The sequence below is a fragment of the Rattus norvegicus genome, chromosome 11 (genome assembly GCF_021556685.1).
Source record: "Rattus norvegicus strain SHRSP/BbbUtx chromosome 11, alternate assembly SHRSP_T2T, whole genome shotgun sequence".
Lineage (NCBI taxonomy): Eukaryota > Metazoa > Chordata > Mammalia > Rodentia > Muridae > Rattus > Rattus norvegicus.
In genome coordinates this window covers 727,783-737,442 of record NC_141544.1, presented here as the reverse complement: position 1 = coordinate 737,442, position 9,660 = coordinate 727,783, and positions in this window count along the sequence as shown.

The window sequence follows — 9,660 nt, the reverse complement described above, 5'->3', positions numbered from 1 at the left end:
AGAAGAGTAGAAGGCAGGAAATTCTATTAAACTCAGGGCTGAAATCAACCAAGTTGAAATAAAAAAGGAATATACAAAGAATCAACAACAGTGGGAGTAGGTTTTTTGAGAAAATGAACAAGATAGATAATAAACCCTTAGCCTGGCTAACCTGAGGGCACAGGGTATCCAAATTAACAAATCAGAAATGAAAAGTAAGACATAACAAGAGAATCTGAGGAAATTCAGAAAATAATCAGATCCTACTACAAAAGCTTATATTCAACAATACAGGAAAATCTGTATTGAATGGATAATTTTCTAGACAGATACCAGGTACCAAAGTTAAGTCAGGATCACACAAAGCATCTAAACAGTCCCATAACTACTAAAGAAATAGAAGCAGTTATTAAAAGTCTCCCAACCAAATAAAGCCCAGGACCAGATGTGTTTAGTGAAGAATTCTATCAGACCTTCATAGAAGATGTCATACCAATATGGTGCAAACTATTCCACAAAATAGAAAAAGAAAGAACACTAGCGAATTCCTTCCATGAAACCATAATTATGCTTGTTGCTATTCAATATTGGCTGCGCCCGTCCAGAAAGAGCACACCAAACCAATACCAACACGGTTCCATGTGGTGAGATTTAATAATTCCCTTATTAAATACAAGGGGAAGGGGCCAGAGAAAGAACAGAAAAGAGAGTGAGGGTGGAGGGAGTCTGCTTTTATTTGTACTGTGAGGTAAAGATGCCCAGGTGGAAGTGAGACTTGAACCAAAATGTCTTCTGGGAATGTATGGTGTTACTGCTAAAGGCAACACTTGATACCAACAATGCTTATACCTAAACCACACAAAAAAACAAGAAAGAAAGAGAACTTCAGAGCAATTTCCCTTATGAATATCAAAGCAAATACACTCAATAAAATTCTTACAAACCAAATCCAAGCAACCATCAAAATGATAGTCCTTCATGATGAAGTAGACTTCATCCCAAGGATGCAGAGATGGTTCAATACATGGAAATCCATCAATGTAATTCACTAGAGGGGCAGGCAGTGAAAGGTACCCTGATTCCTGCTGGAGATAGGTTGAATCCCCAGCATACTTAAAGGGGACTGCCGGTGCCTTCCCAATTTCCCAGGATATCAGTTCCCCCGAAAGACCCCTTTACAGAGGTCTGAGACAGACCAGTCATGTAGGGCAATGCTGCAAGCCCCTTGACCACAGGTCATGTAGGCTCAAGACAGATCAGAGGTAGAAGCAGGATCACACCTACAAATAAGTATATGAGGAGGTCTTCTCAAGCTCTCAGGACAAACCAATAGGAAGTACCTTCTGTCAGACACTGACCCATTCACAAAACTATTTAAGCACAATGAAAGGCGTGCAGGAATTATTGTCTATGAGCTTGTTACAAGAGCTGTTACTCTGCCACTTGGACATGAGATCTGCTCTCCGGAAATCATCACTTCCAGAATCTCCCTTGCACTCCTCACTGGCTAGTCAGTCCCCTGCTGATTCAGCCCAGCCCAGGTAACCAAAGTGGCAGGCAGTCAGGGTAAGGAGAAGGACAGGCAGTTGGGGTGGCAAATAAATGGTCCCCCTCCCTGACTGAGATCTTTCTCCCTTTACCTGTACCCACACAACTAGCCAGCCTGGTCAGAGATCACTGTGGAGAGCACTTGGGCACCAGAGCCCTAAAATATAGTGCTCCAACAATGATCAACAAAACTGCAGTTCGGGAAGGTGAGTCACCTCCCCCAACTCTGGAGACTAACAACCTATCTTTTCCTGCTGAGTTTTCAGTCAGCACCATCTCAAGCTTAGGTCAAGCTGAAGGGGCACCTGAAGGCTCCTGTCCAGTGCTAATCTCTGGGGTTGGCTGAATGTCCCTCTAGCCCCTGTCTAAATCCAGACAGCCTGCAAAACAGCCTGCAATCGGTTTTGGCAGACTCCCTATCTAACCAGGTAACACAGCAGACACTTAAAGCTACAGGGCACCTAGTTCTTTAATCTGCAAAAAGGCTTAACGTTTTGGACTTCTGTGGAATCCCCCAAAGCCGATATACCTAGGGAATGTTCCCATTGGACAAACCGTTTCTCCCCTTTTCTGTGACAGTTCACTGACACACACGAAAACACAACATTAAAAAAAAAAAATTCCTCAGTTCCTGCACCCGCCCTCCCCCCTCCCCTGCCAGCAGTGTTGTTGCAGCTTTCCACAGCCCAACACCCACCCTGTGGCAGTGTGGGGTAAGTGTGGTCAAACTTCTAAGTCCTGTATCACCTAGGGGATGTGCCCTGTGGCAGAGCTGATGCCAAAAACCCCCAAGGCTTCAAAGGAGACACTAAGCAGACTGTCTGCTCCTCCATCTCCCCCCAGTACAGGACTCCATTAAAAAAACAAAGGAGCTTCCACTTGCCTCTCCCCTTATTCCACCTCCCCCCATCCAACTAAGGAGATCTCTCCTTAGAGGTAGTTCTTAAAACAGCCAACCAGATAAAGACCACATTAGGACAGAAGCTATCACCTATAAAGACAATGGAATACCCAAGGAAACCCAGAACCCCACCTCCAAATCACCCCCAATTCTAAGGGCCACTGTTGACAGCACACCTAAAAGCTCTAGAACAAAAAGAAATAAATAAACCCAAGAGGAGTAGAAGGCAGGAAATAATCAAAATCAGAGCTGAAATCAACCAAGTACAAACAAAAATGAGTATACAAAGAATCAGCAAAACCAGGAGCTGGTTTTTTAAGAAAATCAACATGATAGATAAACCCTAAACTAACCAGAGGTCACAGAGAGTGTATCCAAATTAACAAAATCAGAAACGAATAGGGAGGCATACCAGCAGCATCTGAAGAAATTAAAAAAAAAATTAGATCCTACTACAAAAGTGTATATTCAACAAAACTAGAAAATCTGGAGGAAATGGACAATATTCTAGACAGATACCAGGTACCAAAGCTACATCAGGAACAAATAAACCATCTAAATACCCACATAACTCCTAAATTAATAGAAGCATTTATTGTTATTAAGAGTCTCCCAACCAAAAAGAGCCCAGGTCCAGATGGATTCAGGTCTGAATTCTACCAGACATTCACAGAAGACCTCATACTAATGCTGTTCAAACTATTCTACAGAATTGAAACAGATGGAACACATCTAAATTCCGTCTATGAATTAATAATTGTATAATAAGATTATACAGGGGCTGGGGATTTAGCTCAGTGGTAGAGCGCTTACCTAGGAAGCGCAAGGCCCCGGGTTCGGTCCCCAGCTCCGGGGGAAAAAAAAAAGAACCAAAAAAAAAAAAAAGATTATACAATTAATCTTATACTGAAACCACACAAAGACCCAACAAAGAAAAAGAAGTTCAGAACAATTTCCCTTATTATTATATATGCAAAAATACTCACAAATGTCTTACAAACGGAATCCAAGAACACATTGAAATGATCATCCATCATAATCAAGTAGGCTTCATTCCAGGGATGCAGGGATTGTTTAATATATGAAAACCCATCAATGAAATCCACTATATAAACTAACCCAAAGATAAGAATGACATGGTCATTTGATTAGATGCTGAAAAAGCATTTGACAAAGTTCAACACCCCTTCATGATAAAAGTCCTGGAAAAATCAGGAATTCAAGGCCTATATCTGTACATAGTAAAAGCAATATACAGCAAACCAGTAGCTAACATCAAACTAAATGGAGAGAAAATTGAAGCAACCCAACTAAAATCAGGAAGTAAACAAGACTGCCCACTCTTTCCCTACTTATTCAATCTAATAGTCGAAGTCATAGCCAGAGCAATTAGAGAGTGAAAAGAGGTCAAAGGGATACAAATTTGAAAGGAAGAAATCAAATTATCATTATTTGCAGAGGATATGATAGTATAGTTAAGTGACCCCCAAAAGTTCCAGCAGAGAACTACTTAACCTGATAAACAACTTCAGCAAAGTGCCGGGGTATAAAATTTACTCAAACAATTCAGTAGCCTTCTTCTACTCAAAGGATAAACAGGCTGAGAAAAAAATTAAGGAAATGACACCCTTCACAATATTCCCAAGTAATATAAAATATCTTGGTGTGACTTTAACCAAGCAAACGAAAGATCTGTATGACAAGAACTTCAAGTCTCTTAAGACAAATTTGAGGAAGAACTGAGAAGATGGAAAGATCTTCCATACTCATGGATTGGCAGGATTAATATAGTAAAGATGGCCATTTTGCCAAAAGCAATCTATAAATTCAATACAATCTCCATCAATATCCCTACTCAATTCTTTATAGAGATAAAAAGAGCAATTTGCAAAACCCAGGATAGCGAAAACTATACTCAATATTAAAAGAACTTCTGTGAGAATCACCAACCCTGACTTCAAGCACTATTACAAAGGAATCATCATAAAAACTGTATGGGATTGGTACAGAGACAGACAGATAGATCAGTGGAATAGAATTGAAGACCCAGAAATAAACCCACACACCTATAGTCACTTGATCTTTGACAAAGGAGCTAAAACCATCCAATGGCAGAAAGATAACATTTTCAACAAATGGTGCTGGTACAATTGGAGGTCAGCATGTAGAAGAATGCAAATTGATCCATTCTTGTTACCATGTACAAAGCTTAAGTCCAAGTGGATCAAGGCCCTCCATATCAAACCAGATACACTCACACTAAGAGAAGAAAAAATGGGGAAGTGTCTCGAACACATGGGCATTGGGCAAAATTTCCTGAACAAAACGCCAATGGCTCATGCTCTAATATCAAGAATTGACAAAAGGGACCTCATAAAGCTGCAAAGCTTTTGTAAAGCAAAAGACACTGTCAATAGGATGAAATGGCAACCAACAGATTGGGAAAAGATCTTTACAATTCCTACATCTGATACAGGGTTAATATCTAAAACATACAAAGAACTCAAGAAGTTAGAATCCAGAGAGTGAAATAACCCTATTAAAAATGGGGTACAGAGCTAATCAAATCATTCTCAGCTGAAGATTATCGAATGGCCAAAAAACAGCTAAAGAAATGTTCAACATCCTTAGTCATCAGGAAAATGCAAATCAAAACAACCCTGAAATTCTACCTCACACCATTCAGAAAAGCTAAAATAAAAAACTCAGTTGACAGCAGATGCTGAGGAGGATGTGGAGAAAGAGGAACACTCTTCCATTGTTGGTGGGATTGCAAACTGGTGCAACCACTTTGGAAATCAGTCTGGAGTTTCCTCAGAAAATTGGAGATTGCACTACCTGAGAACCCAGTATACCTCTCTTGGGCATATACCCAAAAGATGCTCCAACATACAACAAAGACACATGCTCCAGTCTGTTCATATCAGCCTTATTTATAATAGCCAGAAGCTGGAATGAACCCATATGCCCTTCAACAGGGGAATGGATACCAAAAAGTGGTACATCTACACAGTGGAGTACTACTCAGCTATCAAAAACAATGAGGTCATGAAATTCATAAGCAAATGGAATGAACTAGAAAATATCATCCTGAGTGAGGTTACTCAATCACAGGAAAGCACACTTGGTATGCACTCATTGATAAGTGGATATTAGCCAAAAAGCTCGAATTACCCAAGATGCAATCCACAGACCACAGGAGCTCAAGAAGAAGGATGACCAAAGTTCAGATGCTCCCACTCCTTCTTAAAAGGGGATATATATATATATATATATATATATATATATATATATATATATATGTGTGTGTGTGTGTGTGTGTGTGTGTGTGTGTGTGTGTGTGTATGTGTGTGTGTATGTGTATGTGTATGTGTATGTATATGTATGTATGTGTATGTGTATGATTATGTATATATATGTATACTAGATAAGATTGATGAAGTTATAAAATGCATCTTGAAAGGAACCGGATATAGATCTCTCCTGAGAGACACATCCAGAGCATGTCCAATACAGAAGTCAATGCTAGCAGCAAACCACTGATCTGAGAACAAGAGCCTTGGAGGGAATTAGACGAAATATTGAAAGAGTTGAAGGAGCATGCAACCCCATCAAAACAACAATGCCAACCAAACAGAGCTTCCAGGGCCTAAACCAGTTCCGAAAGACTGTACATGGAATAATCCAGGGCTCCAACTGCATATATAGCAGAGAACAGTCTTGTTGGGCACCAGGGGAAGGGGATGCCCCTGGTCTTGCCAAGGTTGGACCACCAGTGCAGGGGAATATGGGGGAGGGGGGATAAAGTGGATGTTTAGGGGGAATACCTGTGTGGGGGACGGGGATGGGAGGAAATGGGGGCTTATATACAGGAAATTGGGAAGGGGAATAATGTTTGAAATGGAAGTAAAGAAATGTATCTAATAAAAATTTTTAAAAAATTAAAATTTAGGAACCAAGAAGATACCAATGCCAGTTCTAGCTATAATGTTTAGGTCCTGAAATGGAGAAAGGGAGTTAATAAAAGTGAAGACACTGACCACCTTTTGATTTTCAGGCAAGTGGCCACAAATAACTTGAGCATTCTATATTTATACAATGACAAATGTGCTTACCCAAGCAGTGATATCATTGCTTACATTATTAAAAAAAAACGTAATATCCACATTTCAAAAGCTCTATCTTTACACAAAGCCCCCGATAGTTCCCCCTCCTCCTTCTCCCATTCCTTGGATCAATCACCACCTAAACTTATTTTGCATTAAAAAGCACAATTTCAGCAAGACAAAAGAGATGTCTGGCCAGGCATGTCCTGTAAACAGGAAGACATAACCCGTCTGGTAGCAAACATGGTTACATAGTTATGCATGGTGAGAGGCCGAATTAAACATTTGTTGATGAACTATCTCTAGTTATTATCTCCCATAATAATTCCCTTTTAATTGCAGACAGACAAGTTCATTTTACAAAGCAGATCTTCTAGACATCTTTCTAATATATAGATCTTTGTAAGATGTAATCATTCTAAGAGCCATTTTCAAGTCTCTATCAATCCAACATAATCTCTACATTTCCCATGTCTCCATTGATCAGATATAGCTTCTTAAATATAGTTATGTAAGCAGGACCTACCTCTCTCCACAACTGACACAGACTTGCTCAGTGTGACTGGGTACTTCTCTAAAGATATGATTATAAGTCTCAAATTCCCAGGATTTTTGGTAGCATCTGGAGGATTGATAGATACAAAAAGTGGTGAAGAACATTTTATCCCTTGAAAGAGTTTTGAGAAAGATGTAGAATCATCCACAGTGACTTAGCCTGTGTGACTCCAGAAGGCCTTGTCCATGTCTGATGAAGTGATACAATTTTGATAATGACTATATGCAGTACAATGAAGGAAAGGAGAGCTTGTAGGGCATGCAAACTTGGTACTAAATATAAAGGCCACCAAATTTCCCTTGTCAACTGAGAAGTGGTTTAAATGGACTTGCCACATTAGAATCCTGTCACTGAATCACTCATATGCTATTCCTTGCAGCAGCTACATGGCCACTGCCAGAAAGAGGTAGCACCTCTGCTAAATTATTTCTGATACATGCATGAGGATCTGAGTGCAGTATCCAGAGAACATGTAAAAAGTCATGGGACTGTGCTCCAAGCTAATCATCCTGGTGCCTGTGAAATGGAGAAGAAAGAAACCCTGTGGCTTGACAGTCTAGCTAAATTGGTAATTCCATGGTCAGCTTGAGACCATGTCACAAAATCAATACAGTAGAGAGTGACTGAGAATGATACCCAGTATTGACCTTTGACCTCCTTATTCCCACCTGTGGACATTCACCTGCAGACACATGTACCCCCACACAAACATGTACACACAAATTTCTGCGACCTTATAAGCAGATTCAAGCCTCTTTAGAAAGTTTCATGTCAATATTTACTCTGCAACATCTCTCATACAGCACACTGTTCCTTATTGTTTGCACTTTATCTCTTCTTAGTTTTAGATATAGTATGCCCATTGTCTATCATAATGAACTTCATCTTTAAAAATAACATCAGAATCATTATATTCATTCAGCCTCCTTGTCTTTAGACAACAGAAATCATTTTTTTTTACTTATTTTTACAGGAGACTGGAGAGATGACGGAGAAGTTAAGAACATGTACTACTTTTGAAGAAGACCCATGTTAGATTCAAAGAACTAGATGACTCATAATCACTGGTAATTTCAGTTTCAGGGACCCAATACCCTTCCTTTTCTAGCCTCCACAGGCAACCCTATGCATGCAAATACTCACACATAATTTAATAAAGACACACACACCCCCACACACACGTTTACAATTTAAATTATTTTCTGGCCTTATTTTTTTTTCTAGGACGAAGAGGGTAAAATTATTCAATCTTCTTCAAATTTCTGAAGGGGAACAACATTTTGCCTTCTCAATAGGAGACAAACCCCTCCAGATTTAGAGGAATCTAAATCCAAGTTGACACAAGTGTCCACCATATACATTAATGTTCCTTTTGAATTGTCTTTTACTTTTCCATAATGGGTATTGCTTACAATTGTGTTGCTGTAGATTTGGTTTTACCACAGGCTTCTTTGATGCTCTGAGCTGTTTTGATTTTAATTTCTGCTCCTCTCTCAATTAGCTTCTCAGCCTACATTGTTATTCTATCTTATCATTCATTTTATAACATCCATGCTCCATAAATTTGAAGAAGATAACAACAATTTCTGCTTAAAGTGTACTTCTTTTCCTTATAGTCACTGTATTGAAAAACATAGACTTTTGCCTTTAATTGTTGTTTTGTTTCTTTGACACGAGCTTTTTCCTTGAGTATAATAATATTGTTTTACTCTTTTAAATGTATCCTTTCCAAGTAAGACAATAGAAAACTTGTGGGGGTGCTTTGTAAATGAATATGAGGATGATCCCTCTTGTCTACATTTTGATGTCTTATAAATTTGAAAAATGAGTGCTGATTCAGCAACTAAATCCTGCACAGGCAACCACTGTGGAGAGTCCAGTGGAAGTGCTCCATGACTCCTGATGGATGTCAGAGCCCCTTGGACTCATACACTTGACATTTTAAACTAATATATTACCCTAAACCCAGGTTGTTGGGGTATTTTCTTTCATCCTCTACCTCCTATCTCAGAAAGAATGAAGAATATTATATTGGAACAAGGTCACTTGATTCTATTTCACGATGTGACTAAGAAACCTGGAATCTCCTAGTAGTATTCCTGATTTGGGTATAAAGGAGAACATTTTGTTTTATTTCTCTAGTTACATATAGTACATTTCAGTGTAGATGCCTATTCCTCCACCATGCAAGGAAAGGTCCCTATAAATCTAAGTGATACAAATGCAAGTGCTATTGTCTGGTCACCCTGGTTACACAATTCCACTGTGGAAAAGTCTCTGGAATCTACATGCCCCATATTTAAGTTTTTTGATTCACCAATCTGAGTAATACATGTTCATGAGTCTGAGCTTATAGTATCCATGAGTTGTTTAGCTTATCTCTGCAAGACCAAGTTGCCTTCATATGAACTATATATGTATTCTTTTTTAATTCTCAATATTATGTTCTGTTGCTCTGTAATACTAGGCAGAAATTCCATGTATGTAAATTTTTTTCTTGCTCCAGAACACACATATGTATAGAGATACTTATCTAAGTCTGGGTATGTATCAGCTTTACAGAATTCTTA